Raw genomic sequence first — 14,870 nt, forward strand, 5'->3', positions numbered from 1 at the left:
GTGTCTGAAAGGGTGAAAAAGGAACATGTGTAAATTCAGCCCATCTATGAACTGCTGCAATACCCTCATACCCACTCATTTCATGGACCCAGGTGGCCACTTCAAGGGAGCACCTGGGTCCATGAATCGACAAGCAGGATGTCTGCTTGTTGATTCCAGTCAACCATTGAACCTGGAAGGAAGTTCTGATGGGCATTGACTTACTCTACTTTAATGCACCCCTCAAGCCTCCATAGGGCTGTGACCCATATGGGCATCCTTTTAATAGGCTAGGTTTCCACTGGATTCTCACCTTAATGTATGGCAAGGCCCTGGACCACTGCCTGTGAGTTAGTAAAAACCCAAATGCAGGAGTTCCCACCACTGTTCAATTCTTCCATTACTGTTAAAAACACATGCAATCCAGCCCACTGAACTGATCCAGTTTTACCTTTTTTGATCAAAATAGCAGCTTTCCAAACAAGAGAGTGTCCATTCACCTTGGAACTGCCATTTGTAAACTAAGCAGCTCCTTGTTGATCAATTGAGACAGTTCATAGGACGCTGTCCACATGTTCGTAGAATTTAGCACCAGAGCCAGTCCTAGGGGTAAAGGGGCTCCTTGCTTGTGAATAACTTCTTGTGTTCTTCAGGTTGCACAAATCTGTATAAACATTTCCTTTTTATTATGAAACACTTCTGAACATTGCCATTCTCATTAGACCAGGAGTGCCCAATCTTTTGGCTTCCCTGGACCACATTGAAAGAATTGTCTTGGGTCACACATAAAATACACTAATACTAACAATAGCTGATGAGCTAAAAAAAAAAAAAAAAAAAAAAAAAAAAAAAAAAAAAAAAAAAAAAAAAAAAAAGTAAAATATCTAATAATGTTTTAAGAAAGTTTATGAATTTGTATTGGGCTGCATGCATTCAAAGCCATCCTGTGCCAAATGTGGCCCACTGACCACGGGTTGGACAAGCTTGGATTAGACTACCCCTGACACCATCTGAGACAGCATAGGTATTTCAGGTGTCAAAATCATTATATGTCCCCCAGTCATAGGGTAGGTTCAGTTAACATCCCATAACGAAGTAGTAAATGCCCATCAAGCGGAAATTCTCTAGTTGAACATTCTAGTAGGTGTTGCTGTGAAATGTTCATAGGCCATTGCCATAAGCCCCAGAAAACACTCCATGAAGAGCTGCCAAATGGAGAATTTGTTCTGACTGGCTTTTATTCTGCACTGTGTGGACTTGGGCAATCTTACTGGTTCTAATTTAGCATGTCCAATTAACATTGCTGAAAGAGCAGATTTCCATGCCTTCTGTTTCATGGTACTAGGTAAAGAAAACACTTCCCAGTCAGATACAAGGATGTATCTGATTCAGTTCAGATATAATCAGGAAAAAAAGACACAACCACTTCACATAAAATATATTCAAATATACCAACTTCTAAAATTCTATCAACCCTTACATTTTCATGTTGTAGTTCCAGGAACTTCTCTTAACTCTCAGACCATTTTACCCTCCCTTGAGCAAAAGGCTTTGGGTTCTCAGCTAAGGGTTGAGCCAAAGGAGCCTGGCCCCCTTGTCAATCTTTATCTTGATTAATCTGCCCAACTACGAACCTAGGCAATTTCAAATCAGATTTTCATGGAAATCTCTGCCTTTTTAACTTTTTAAAGTTCTCCAAACTGGAATAAATACAGCAAACTGGTTTGGGGGCTTTTGGAGACTAGATGGGTTTCCTCTGGTTCACACAACCCTCAATAGTTTTATTAAGACATTTGTTTTAGACATGAAGTCTTTGCCCATGCCTATGTCCTGAATGGTACTACCTAGGTTTTCCTCTAGGATTTTTATGGTATTAGGACTAACATTTAAGTCTCCAATCCATCTTGAATTAATTTTCGTATAAGGAGTAAGGAAAGGATCCAGTTTCAGCTTTCTGCTTATGGCTAGCCAGTTTTCCCAGCACCATTTATTAAATAGGGAATCCTTTCCCCATTTCTTGTTTCTCTCAGGTTTGTCAAAGATCAGATGGCTGTAGATGTGTGGTATTATTTCTGAGGACTCTGTTCTGTTCCATTGGTCTATATCTCTGTTTTGGTACCAGTACCATGCTGTTTTGGTTACTGTAGCCTTGTAGTATAGTTTGAAGTCAGGTAGCGTGATGCCTCCAGCTTTGTTCTTTTGACTTAGGATTGTCTTGGAGATGCGGGCTCTTTTTTGGTTCCATATGAACTTTAAAGCAGTTTTTTCCAATTCTATGAAGAAACTCATTGGTAGCTTGATGGGGATGGCATTGAATCTATAAATACCCTTGGGCAGTATGGCCATTTTCACGATATTGATTCTTCCTATCCATGAGCATGGTATGTTCTTCCATTTGTTTGTGTCCTCTTTTATTTCACTGAGCAGTGGTTTGTAGTTCTCCTTGAAGAGGTCATGTCTAAAACACCAAAAGCAACGGCAGCAAAAGCCAAAATTGACAAATGGGATCTCATTAAACTAAAGAGCTTCTGCACAGCAAAAGAAACTACCATCAGAGTGAATAGACAACCTACAGAATGGGAGAAAATTTTTGCAATCTACTCATCTGACAAAGGGCTAATATCCAGAACCTACAAAGAACTCAAACAAATATACAAGAAAAAAACAAACAACCCCATCAAAAAGTGGGCAAAGGATATGAACAGACATTTCTCAAAAGAAGACATTCATACAGCCAATAGACACATGAAAAAATGCTCATCGTCACTGGCCATCAGAGAAATGCAAATCAAAACCACAATGAGATACCGTCTCACACCAGTTAGAATGGCGATCATTAAAAAGTCAGGAAACAACAGGTGCTGGAGAGGATGTGGAGAAATAGGAACACTTTTACACTGTTGGTGGGATTGTAAACTAGTTCAACCATTATGGAAAACAGTATGGCGATTCCTCAAGGATCTAGAACTAGATGTACCATATGACCCAGCCATCCCATTACTGGGTATATACCCAAAGGATTATAAATCATGCTGCTATAAAGACACATGCACACGTATGTTTATTGCGGCACTATTCACAATAGCAAAGACTTGGAATCAACCCAAATGTCCATCAGTGACAGACTGGATTAAGAAAATGTGGCACATATACACCATGGAATACTATGCAGCCATAAAAAAGGATGAGTTTGTGTCCTTTGTAGGGACATGGATGCAGCTGGAAACCATCATTCTTAGCAAACTATCACAAGAACAGAAAACCAAACACCGCATGTTCTCACTCATAGGTGGGAACTGAACAATGAGATCACTTGGACTCGGGAAGGGGAACATCACACACTGGGGCCTATCATGGGGAGGGGGGAGGGGGGAGGGATTGCACTGGGAGTTATACCTGATGTAAATGACGAGTTGATGGGTGCTGACGAGTTGATGGGTGCAGGATACCAACATGGACAAGTATACATATGTAACAAACCTGCACGTTATGCACATGTACCCTAAAACTCAAAGTATAATTAAAAAAAAAAAAAAAGAAAACAGCAAAAAAAAAAAAAAAAAAAAAAAGACATTTGTTTGGCTCTAGCCTGTAATCCCAGCACTTTGGGAGGCCAAGGCAGGTAGATTATTTGAGGTCAGGAGACAAGCCTGGCCAACATGGTGAAACCCCATCTCTACTAAAAAAAAAAAAAAAAAAAAAAAAAAAAAAAACAGATATACACACACACACAAATTAGCCAGGAGTGTTGGTGGACACCTGAAATCTCAGCTACCTGGGAGTCTGAGGCAGGAGAATCACTGGAACCTGGGTGGTGGGGGTTGCAGTGAGCCATGGTCACTGACTGCACTCCAGCCCAGGTGACAGACCAAGGCTCTGTGAAGAAAAACAAAAAAAAAGACATCCGTTTTAACCTTACGGAATTTCCTTTTTATTCATTCAATTTTTTAATAACCATCTGAAGATTTCCATATACTTGGAATTTGTACCATGACATTCCTCTTTCTTTTTCTTCTTGGTTTTACTACTATTGAAGCAGCTATGTTGTCTGGGTTAAATACCCAGGGTTCATCTTCTCGCGCCAGGAAAATTTAGGACACAGACACACACAAGGAGTTTAGGAGTGGAGGTTTAATAGCCAAGAGAAAGAGAAAGGAAAACAGCTCTCTCTCTAGTTAGAGAGAGGCAACTTCTGAGAGGAAAGGCTGGCAGGTGGCAGACGTGCTAGATTTTATAGTCAGGTTTGTGGAGATGGTGTCTGATTTACATAGGGCTCACAGATTGGTTTGATTGGGTGTGACGTTTACATGGCACCTGGGAAGGCTGGCCACCCCACCCTAACCTTATTATACAAATGATGTTTGCCCTTGGCCAGCGCTACCTTGTCTGTTCCCTACTCTACAGGTGGCTGACCAAGAGAAGGGAAGACGGAGCCACCATCTTGAACATGATTGGCACTACGGCTGGCAACTACGTCTGCAGCTTGACTTTACAGGCTGCTCTTAGAAAAGAAAATAATTTGGGTCTGCTTTTCATTAAAAGGAAAACCTTACCGAGGGTTTCCATGCCTTCCCTATCTGCCTAAGTAATTTCTTCTTAACTTCTGTATCACTATCAATGTTTTCTTTATTCATCTTATTTCTTAATAACTGTTAAAAATTTTTCACCCTCCTGGGATTAGTCCTTTGACTCTCTCTTTTGCCTTTCTTCATTCTCTTGTAAATTAACATAATGTTTTCATGAGCCTTTGTAAGATCCATGAGGCAAAGCTGAGACCGTAAATTTGATAAAGCTTCTCAAAAAACTGTTGTTCTATTAGGCAGGAGTAATGTCATGTGGGGGTGCTCAGGTAGAAGGGGCCTCTTCAACCACAGCATTTACCATGACTTGAGTAATGGACTTATTTAGAGGATGAGTATCCCTGTCATCATAAAGCTAGTCCCACATGATTAGCATACGAAACTATTTATGCATTGCTTCATATAGTAGCTCCCTCATCTGGGGTGTTCCACTTGGCATTTACAAGTGGAGTTGGAAAGCCTCCATCTCAGGAAAAACAAACCTTACGGTGGCTTTTTTCCAGTCCACCAGGCTGGCTGGTGCCTCAGGAATAAGTTCCTGTGTGTCTGGATCATACATACCCATCTGTGATTATTCAATAATGAGCTATGGGTCCTACATCAACCTAAGGATGCTCTTCCACTCTGCAGCATTTAAAACGAAAGATACTGTCCCTAAATTAATTACTGTCATAATCCATTTGAGTAAAGGTTCCTCAGCAAGCTGATGACGCCAATCTATAAAAGGGAACAATTCCTTTACACTATACCCTCTGATTTCAACTGTTACTTGGTTGTGCCCTTTCCCCATATTGGCTGCCTTCTTGGTAACCACAGGTCTCAGAGGTACTTTATGTTGTCCATACATAATTTTCTCCTTTGTGGGTTACTTTATGGCTAGTTGCCTGAGCTCAGATAGACTAAAATCTAAGTTTGGTCTAGCATTAAGGTCTGACGCAGCATTCTCTTTTAATTTGATTTAAGCTAGTATGTATAATGATAACCAAGGGATTGAATATTTCACTTTTTCTTATTTGTTTGCATTTCTTTATGCATTCAGTGAACCAACTCCCTAGGGATTAGGTCCATTTCTAAATTCCACTGGTAACCTTTACCTTTAGTAAGTAGTACAACGTGGTGATGGCTCCACAGCATGGGTGACCACATGGCCACCCAGGAATCAAAGCTTCCTCATCTCTACTTTTTTATTCTTTCTTTTCCCAAACCACATATTTCCAGAAGCCAGGGCCTAGCCATCAAATCCCACTTCTGACACCAATTTTGTCAGGGAAAAAATTCTTTCAAACAGTGTTTTTCCTCTATTCTAACACCATAACAATCAACACAGGAGACTTCTGTGACCAAATTTGCAGAGAAATTTTCCCTGTGCACCAAGCAGCAGACACCAGTTGCATGTCCTCTAGTTCAATTCCAACACTATCTACCTGGAGATAGCATCAGATCCCACAAGTTGAAGGCTCAGTCCCCAAGACTACCTCTCCCCCACCAGTTGCAAGTCTGGACCTCCAAAACTTCTGGCCCACTGGCTTCAAGTTAGGGTTACCATGAAACCTTCTTTGGGTTCGATTAATTTGTTGGAATGGTTCATAGACTTGAGGAAAATACTTACTTATGTTTACCAGTTCATTATAACAAATATTGCAAACGATATGGATGAAGACATGCATAGGGTGAGGTATGGGGAAAAGGGTGCTAAGTTTCCATTTTCTTCCCCCAGGGAGGAGGCAGAACTCTCTCAGGGGAGGGTCTTAAGACTCACAGTCAGAAAGGCGAGGTATGAGTAGAGTCCTGCCTTGGGATAAGTGAAGGGAGAGCAGGGAAAGAGATTATATTTCCTGCGGCCTACCCCTGAGGCCAAACACAACCAACATTATAAGAAAAGACTGGAATATGTAACAGGGAATGTGGGAGTTATAAGCTAGGAACCATGGACAGAAACCACTATATACACATCAAAATACCACAGCCATTAAAGGCATTGTAACTCAGGCGTGCACTATCTTTTAAAGATGAATCTCTTGAGGGGACGTTATGTTCTGAATGTGTGTGTACCTCTGAAATTCAGATGATGAAACCTAATCACCAATTTGATGGTACTAAGAGGTGAGGTCTTTGAAGGGTGATTAGGTCATAGGGTGGAGTCCTTATGAATGGAATTAGTGCCCTTGCAAATCAGGCTCCGGAGAGCTGCCTTGCCCTGTTTTTCATGCAAAAACAGTGAGAAGGTGTCATTTGTCAGCCAGAAAATGGACCCTCACCAGATACCAAACCTGCCAATGACTTGGTGTTTAACTTCCCAGCCTTAGAATAATAAAAAATAAATTTCTGTGTTATTTTACAAGCTTCCCTGCTATTTTATTACAGAAGCCTAACTAGATTAAGACAGGGTTTTCCCAATGTTTTAAAAATTACTTTTTTGGCCAGGCTCAATGGCTCACACCTGTAATCCCAAAACTTTGGGAAGTTGAGGCAGGCGGCTCACCTGAGGTTGGGAGTTCAAGACCAGCCTGACCAACATGAAGAAACCCGGTCTCTACTAAAAATACAGAATTTGCCAGGTGTAGTGGTGCATGCCTGTAATCCCAGCTACTTGGGAGGCTGAGGCAGGACAATTGCTTGGACCCGGGGCAGAGGTTGCTGTGAGCCAGGATTGCACCATTGCACTCCAGCCTGTGCAATAAGAGCAAAACTCCATCTCAAAAAAGAAAAGAAAAGAAAAAAATATATATTCTATGACATGCAGAACTTCTTATATTTTATATTCCATATTTTTCACTAGTGTATAGTTGAAGAATCTACATCTCCCAGTTTACAGGGGCTGATCATGCTTTATGCTTGACTCCTTTGTTTCCCATCCAATTTAGAAGTTGCTCTGGATTATTTTTTTCATTTATAACAAAATATTATTACTAATTGTTTCATTAAAACCAAGCTAGAATGGGTTTTGGGGAACCTCTCTTTTGTCCTTGTAATTTCTGTCATCATCTCAAGTAACAGCATGTTGGATACATGTACAGTGAACAGAAATTTTACTTTAACCAATGACTACACATGTAGAATGATCAGCAATAATTTATCATTCTTTGTTAGATAATTTACAGATATTATATTACAGTGCCCTTCTTTAAGGACTTGAAGAAATGCACTTAGATATTAGATTGTGGTAGGGAAGGTACTGCTGTTGCCCTGTGGGCCATTTACTGTTAACGTAATAGCCACTTGCACTGTACCCCACAGAGTGGCCTACAAGATGCCGGAAACTTCTCGGGACCTAGTAGCCAGGGTCAATAGGCAATCTGAGAGACTGTAGTTTACAGGTACATGGAATTGTGACAGAGTACAAATGCATCTGACCACACTCACTACTGTATTTTTTTTTTAAATCTACTGATTTGTTTCTTTAAACTGTTTTGCTGCTTTAAAGAAATGAGCTTTTAGAAAGCAAATGGTTAATTAAAAATTACTACTTAATTTCAGTTATTAAACTTGGTGATGAGTATCATCTTCAAAAATATTTGTAAGCTTTATCATCTGTCATAAAAGAGCATAATGGTATCATCGACCATGAAAAGCAGATATGCACATTTTAAAGAAGAATCAGACTTACTTCAAATTAGCAGTTAGTTTACATAAGATTCTTCCTCAAACAATTGTTTAATCCATGAGACTGCAGTAGAAAATGTTTCTGTATCCATTTGCAAAGCATGACTTTTCAGTGAGATCAAATGATTACTCCATTTTCTTTTATTATTATTTTTTTTAATTTGAAGGATTTTTTTTCTTCAAAACATAAAGTGAAGTGATAGCTGTTAACATGCTGGTTCCATTACTACTGGAAAAGCTTCACAGCTAGGTGTACAAAGTGAGTTTTGTGTTGGTATTACCAGATGCTATAAATGTAAAATTAGCTATTTCTAATAATGGTTTGATAATGATGATTATTATGATGATTATGACTTTCATGATGGTGATTAAAATCAAAACACAGCTTTTATAAGTTCATTTTGTTGAATTAAACATCTGAAATTTTAGGGAACGCTATTGTAAATTTAGATGAAAGTTCAGCATTGAAAATAAAATTAGCTGTTTTTGTAGTGATAATATGAATACAAACTTCGGTAGAGCACATCATGGTGAAAACTATATTTTTACTAAATTAAGAGGCCTACAGTGAAGAAATATGCTAGAAATTGCTGTTGATGCCCTCATAATTCATTATTATTTCCAAGAAGTTTACAAAAATATTCGTTAGAATAGCAGTGCACACTTAGCACTTTGATACCCATCATAAATCAAATTTAGAAGTATTTGAGCTCTGGAAGAACTATTTTGTAAATCAATCTGAATGATTTAAAAATGATAGTGAACTATTTTTTTTCAAATGAGGCTTTTAAATTTTGGCTGTAGATTTAAAATATTTTGCACAATTTTCAATGGTATGAAAGCCAAAAATTTATCAGATTTTACGCTTTCAGAGTACCTAAAATATATTCTGCACTGCAATGCAATGACATGAAGAAAGCCCTCAATTTTGCAGCAACCAGATTTAGCAAAGTATTAAAAAAATGATATATAAAGCAATAACTGACAAGTTTTGTCTTGTGAAATACTTGTCAGTAAAATTCTCTGAGTAGAAGGAAAAAGACAATAGATATGAAAATATTTGGACTGAAATATTTATACATTTAACATCAAAAACATAAGAATATACTCCATTTAGAAGAATTTTCCCTTGACTTAGAGTTATTTCACATCCACAGAGAGAATATTTTCTTAATTAAAATCATAAAACAGAGCATGTGGTCCATAGATGATGTCAGAAACTTTAAATATGTTAACTATAACATGAAACTTTGAAAAACATTACAAACTTCTTTTGTGAAAAAAACAATAGGACCATATTGAAGAGTGCATTCTTCAGAGAAAAACAACAGCAGTGACACAGTGAGAGAAATACATATGTTTAAGAAACTGACTAAAGTACAAGAATATGTGCCAAGTATAATTATTATGGTTATTCCAATTTAATACTAAGATAACCAAATAGAAAAAATGTTTAAGAAATTTTTAAACTTAAAATACATAAATGCATGCCATTATTATTTTTAAAAGTGTTTTGTGCTTTCAAAAAGTTTTAAATATAATTAAATTATTTATACACAAACACAACAAAACTTGTCTGTCAGTAAGTATATATGCAAAAATACCATATGTTTTTTAAATTAATAAAATTTATTTTTAGAGAAGGTTTTGGTTCACAGAAAACTAAGCAGAAAGTACAGATAGTTCCCGTTTAGCTCCTGTTTCGACACATGTACAGCCCACCCCACTATCAATATCCTGCGCCAGAGTGGTACATTTGTTATAATTGATGAACTTACATCTCACTTTATTATCAACCAAAGTCCATAGTTTACATTAAAGTTTATTCACTATTGGTGTTGTGCATTCCATGAGTTTTGACAAGTGTATAAGTGTATAACATGTATTCACTATTAAGCATATTAAAGAATAGTTTACACAGCCCCAAACCTTCTATGTTCTGCCTATTCATCCCTCCCTTCCCTCATCCCTTGGCAACCACTAATCTTTTTACTGTCTCCATAGTTTTGTTTTTCCAGAATATCATATAGTTAAAAATCAAATAGTATTAAGCCTTTTTAAGACTGGTTTCTTTCAGGTGATAATACACACTTAAGTTTCCGTTGTGCCTTTTCATAGCTTGATAGCTCATCTATTTTTAGTGCTGAATAATATACTATCTGGATGTACAATAGTTTATTTATGTGCTCACTTGCCAAAGGATGTCTTGTTGCTTCCAAGTTTTGGCAATTGTGATATCTGTGTGGACAAAAGTTTTCTACTCCTGTGGGTAAATACTCAGGAATATAATTGCTGAGTCACATGTTAAGAGAGTGTTTAGTTTTATAAAAAACTATCAAATTATCTTCTAAAGTGGCTGTGCTATTTTGCATTTCCACCAGAAATGAATGAGAGTTCCTGTTGCTCCACTTCCTAACCAACATCTGATCTCAGTATTTTGGATTTCAACTATTCTAATAGATGCGTAGTGCTTTCTCATTGTTTTTTGATGGGCAATTCCCTAATGACACACGAAGTTGAACATCTCTTCAGATGCTGAATTACTTTCCATATGTTTTCTTTGGTAAGGTGTCTTCTGCCAATTTTTAATTGGGGTGTTTATTTTCTCATTGTTGCATTTTAAAATTTATTTGTATATTTTAAACACCAGCCCTTTATTGGATGTGTCTTTTGCAAGCATTTTCTCCTAGTCTGTGGCTCATCTATCTTCTCATTCTTTTGGAATTGTCTTCAGAATCATTGTGAAGTAGAAATGTTTAATTTTAATGAAGTCCTGCTATTAATAATTTCTTTCTTGGATTATGCCATAGCTAAGGCTATCTAGGTTTTCTTCTGTTATCTTCTAAGTGTTTTATAGTTTCGTAATTTAGGTCTATGGTCCAATTTCAGTTTTTTTTTTCTGAAGGGTATAAGGAAGGTCTATATCTAAATTTAATTTATTTTGCTTGTGGATATCTAGGTGTTCCAAGACCATTTGCTGAAGATTATTTTTGCTCCATGGCATTGCTTTGTTCTTTTGTCAAAAATCAGGAGACTGAATTTAGGAGGCTCTATTTATGAGCTTTCAAATTCTATTCCATTAATCTACTGGAATAATTTTACCAGTACCACACTCTCATGATTACTGTAGCTTTTATAGTATGTCTTAAAGTAGGATAGTTCAATCCACCAACTTTGTTCTTCTCCTTCAGTATTGAGTTGGATATTCTGTTTTCTGGGTTTTTGTTTTGTTTCGTTTTTGTTTTTCTACTTTTCCACATATAAATGTTAGAATCAATTTGCCAATATCTAACTTGCTAGAATGGGATTGTATTGAATCTTAGATCAAATTAGAAAGACTATCATATTGACAATGTTGTCTTCCTATTCATGAATATGAAGTATCTTTAATTTAGTTCTTTTTTTATATTTTGCAGTTTTTCTTATATCCACCTTTATATATTTTGTTAGATTTATGCCTAAATATTTATTTCATGTTTAGGAGTTCTAATGTAAATTTTTTTGTGTGTTTTAAGTGTCAGATTCCACCTGTTTATTGTTGGTATATAAAAAAGTTATTTTCTTTTGCATATTCACCTTGTATCCTAAAACTGGTATAATTGCTCATTAGTACCATTTTTTTAATATGCTTTCAGATTTTCCACACAGATGATTATTTTATCTGTGAGCAAAGACAGCTTATTTATTTCTTTCCAATCTGTAGCCTCCTATTTTATTTTCTTGTCAGTGTTAGCATTAGCTAACACTTCCAGTACAGGAAAAGTAGTAGTAATATGAGACATTCTTGCCTTTTACCTGATTTTTGTGGGAAAACTTTTCATTTTTCACCATTAAGCTGCCATTGTTTTTTCTTTTTTTGAGGCAGGAACTTGTCTATTCTCTTAGAGTAAGAGTAAGAGGGCCAGTGTGTCCTTAACTGAAATACTGATGGGGAGGACAGTAGGACATAGAGTCTTGGAGGTTATGGTAAAAAAAATAATATATATATATATATTTACTGTGAGTAAGATAATAATAGAAATGTCACTATCCGACATATATTCATAGGATCCAACTTTTTTATGGAAAATTGACTGAAGAAAGACAAACTAGGAGCATAGAAACTAGTTATTATTTTAAAGAGAAATGATGGTGGCTTGGGTCATGTTTGAAGGCATGTAGGTGGTGAGAAGGGGATGGAATCTGAGCTATGTCAAAGAAGATGCCACATATCTCAGCAATCTACACTTCCATGTTTATTAGAGCATTATTTGCAATACTCAAAATACAGAATAAACCTAAGTGCTCATCAACAAATGAATAGATGAAGAAAATGTGGTATATATACAAAATGGAATACTATTGTCATGAAAACAAATGAAATCCTGTCATTTGCAGCAACAAGGATGGAACTGAAAGTCATTATGTTAAGTATTATAAATTAAGCCAAGCATAGAAAGAAAAATATTACATGTTCTTACTCATATGTGGGATATAAAAACAATCTCATGAAGCTAGAGCGTAGGCTGGTGATTACCAGGTGCCAGAAAGGGCAGAGGATCTGGGAGAATGAAAGGAAAAAATAATATAAATTCATTAATCACCCCTGAATTGTACATTTAAAAATGGTAAACATGGTAAATTTTATATGCATATTTTACCTTAATTTTAAAATTAAAAACAAATGAGAAAAGTAAAGACAGTGCCAAAGGATATGCTGATATACATACATACATACATATATATATAAATAAATATATATATAAATAAATATATATACAAATATATATATATATTTATATATTTTTTCTTTTTTCTTTTTTTTTTTTTTTTTTTTTTGAGACGGAGTCTCACTCTGTCGCCCAGGCTGGAGTGCAGTGGCCGGATCTCAGCTCACTGCAAGCTCCGCCTCCCGGGTTTACGCCATTCTTCTGCCTCAGGCTCCCGAGTAGCTGGGACTACAGATGCCCGCCACCACGCCCGGCTAGTTTTTTGTATTATTTTTAGTAGAGATAGGGTTTCACTGTGTTAGCCAGGATGGTCTCCATCTCCTGACCTCGTGATCCGCCCATCTCAGCCTCCCAAAGTGCTGGGATTACAGGCTTGAGCCACTACGCCAGGCCTATGCTGATATATTTAATGAAGTTTGGAGAGAAAGAGATGAAGCAAGAAAAACTCCAATGTTTTTATATGAATAAATAAAAATAATGAAACTAATAACACCTATTCTACAGGGTGATGAAGAACCAGTGGGAAAGTGTAGGTAAAGAGCTTGATTTATACAGGGTGCCAAAATGTTCAATACTTCTTATCCTTCTTTTCCCTTCTTCGAAAACCCTTATATATAATCTTTGTGCTAATTTTTGACTATGTAGGGAATATCTAAATAATTATACCAGTAGTCTTGATGTATTTTTATGCCGTTTGTCAAAAATAATGGAACAACAGGTAGATGGTTTCATGAAGCTGAAGGAAAGAGCTCAAGTTTAACATGAAGTTTTAGCAGATAAGATGAGTCCCTATTTATGTTCTGAATTGCATTAGATGCATAGACATGCTATCTCATTTGATCATCATAAAATCCTTTTGAGGTTTATGTTATCATCACCACTTATTAAGTAAGAAAACTGAGACTTAAAAGAGGTTAAACAGCTTATCCCGTGTCACAGAAAATTAGAACTATAATTTAAACAAAGTGTTGCTGTCTTTGCAGAAAGTTAGTCTACATCCAGTTCCCTCTCTCAGGGCCAGTTTTCAGAAGCATAAATTGATTATTGTGAGGAGAGTTTTTGCTTTACATTTTTCTTTAAGGTAACTTCTTTATCATTTTTATATCATAATCATGCTGAACCAATTATGTGGCTTTCCCCAAATTGTATGCCTTCTCTGATATTTTGCATGTCCTGTTTCCCCTCCGTGGAATGTCCTCTTTTCCACCAGAAACATTTTAATATCTCTGTAAAATTTCAACTTGAGCATAATATTTTTTTTTTAGTAAGATTCTCTGATTCTCCTGGGTGAAATTAAGATTGCTTATATCTGTTTTTCCATTTCATCCTACACAGTAGAAGGACTAGTAATTGCTATATTGCATGATGATGGAAGACTTGTCTTCCACAAAAGGATATGAGCTTTCTGAGAACAGGAATTTGTCTTACTTGTCTCTGAATTTCCAGGCCGAGTCACTACCAGACACACAGACCCAGAATAAGGGCATACTGATGTATAAATGAAAGAACCTCTCCAAATCCATATAAAGTGCATGAAACTACACCAGAAAAAACTATCCTTATGCATTGAGGCTAGGCAGAAAAAAAATCTTGAGGTTTGACAATGCCTGTATTTGCTAAGTAGTGTTACTCTGTTAAGTCTAGACTTCAAGGTCTTTTTGAAGGGAACATTGCTCTCCCCCAGGAATTAGGAAATATTAGCACATATTTTGGTTCATTAACCAATGGACTCTGACCTCCCATCTGTTCCATTTGGAGAGTTCCCTTCTACGCCATGGGGTAGTGCCATGAGAAACCTGGCACTTACCTGCCTTGAGAAGCCACCTCTGTGTTGAGGCATCCTCTAGTGGGCACTGCACTTTGCTCTCCTATCTCAGAGTTGCATCTGACAGTAAGTACTTCTGATGTATCATAACCCAATAACCAAAGTGACAGGTGTGCAATGGAGAACTACATTGTAAGGACTATTGTGATTGTGTGCGTGTGTGTGTGTTTTGTA

This window comes from Chlorocebus sabaeus, chromosome 12, assembly GCF_047675955.1.
Source record: "Chlorocebus sabaeus isolate Y175 chromosome 12, mChlSab1.0.hap1, whole genome shotgun sequence".
In the NCBI taxonomy this organism is placed as follows: Eukaryota; Metazoa; Chordata; class Mammalia; order Primates; family Cercopithecidae; genus Chlorocebus; species Chlorocebus sabaeus.